Source organism: Chelonoidis abingdonii, chromosome 11 (assembly GCF_003597395.2).
Source record: "Chelonoidis abingdonii isolate Lonesome George chromosome 11, CheloAbing_2.0, whole genome shotgun sequence".
Classification (NCBI taxonomy): Eukaryota; Metazoa; Chordata; order Testudines; family Testudinidae; genus Chelonoidis; species Chelonoidis abingdonii.
In genome coordinates this window covers 55,898,157-55,899,469 of record NC_133779.1, presented here as the reverse complement: position 1 = coordinate 55,899,469, position 1,313 = coordinate 55,898,157, and the positions used below count along the sequence as shown (strand labels likewise).

The 1,313-nt window shown below is 54.6% G+C and overlaps 1 long non-coding RNA gene across 1 annotated transcript in view; it reads left to right on the top strand.

The window, feature by feature from the left end:
• The first annotated feature begins 563 nt into the window (after window positions 1-563).
• The window catches only part of LOC116818452 (uncharacterized), an 8,665-nt gene continuing 7,915 nt past the window's right edge, over window positions 564-1,313 (top strand). The window contains exon 1 of the long non-coding RNA XR_012656855.1: window positions 564-757. This is a non-coding gene — a long non-coding RNA (uncharacterized LOC116818452). The remainder of the gene's footprint in view (window positions 758-1,313) is intronic.

Below are 1,313 nucleotides of genomic sequence, written 5' to 3'. Positions count from 1 at the left end.
GGGGTGACAGGGGAAGGGGAGGGGGTTTAAGGGGGAAGGATCATTTGGGGGGAGGAGTCAGTTGTGGTGATGGGGAAGGGGAGGGGTTGGGGGTGCCAGGGGAATTGGATGTGGGGTGACAGGGGAAGGGGAGGGGGTTTAAGGGGGAGGGATCAGTTGAGGTGATGGGGAAAGGGCGGGGTTAAGGTGTGCCGGGGGATTGGATGCAGAGTGACAGGAGAAGAAGAGGGGTTAGGGGGTGCCAGGAGGATTGGATGCAAAGTGACAGGGGAAAGGGAGGGGTGCCAGGGGGATTGGATGCGAAGTGAAGGGCAAGGGGAGGGGTGCCAGGGGGATTGGATGCGAAGTGACAGGGGAAAGGGAGTGGGGTTTAGTGGGGAGGGATCATTTGGGGAGATGGGGAAGGGGAGGGGTTAGGAGGTGCTAGGGGGATTGGATGAGGAGTGAGAGGGGAAGAGGACAGGGTTCAAGGGGGAGGGGTCATTTGGGGAGATGGGGAAGGGGAGTGGGTTCAAGGGAGAGGCACTTGGGGAGGGATGGGTGGGGTAGGTGGGTGGCCCAGGGCTGCAGGATAGGGGAGAATTGGTGGCCCATCCAGGTCCCCCCATTCCCATCCAAGGCATCACCTCATTCCGCTGCCCCTGCTGCCCGGCTCTGGCAGGAGCTGTGCAAACTCGGGCTCTTCTCGGATGAGGACCAGGCCATGCTGGAGGCCCAAATCCTGGCACAGGAGGGGGCCAGAGCCAGCTACCACCAGGTGAGTCCTGGGGGAGGCGTGGGGGATCCCAGCCCCCCGACTCCAGATGAGTGGGTCTCAGTAGCTGACGATGAATAGATGGATGTGTGTGTCTGGGGCTGGATGGATAGGTGGGTGTATCTAGGGCTGGATGGGTGTGTATGGAGGGGTATGTATGGGGATGAATGGATGGATTGATGGGTGCGTAGATAGATAGAGGGGGTAGATGAAGATAGAGAGGGTAGATGGAGTGTCATAAACAGATAGCTAAGGGTTAATGTTTCTTTTACCTGTAAAGGGTTAACAAAGGGAACCAAACACCTGACCAGAGGACCAATCAGGAAACCGGATTTTTCAAAGCTCAGGGAGGGAATTTGTGGGTGTTCTTTGTCTTGGGTCTTTGTCTCTCTTCTGTTGCTTTCTCAGCTATGAGAGGATCTATCTCCAGCCTTTCTAAATCTTCTGTTTCCCAGTTGTAAGTACAAAGGTAGCAAAACAATAGGTTTTTATATGTTTTGTTTTGTATTTACATGTGTGTAGTTGCTGGAATGTTTAAATTGTATTTCTTTTTGAATAC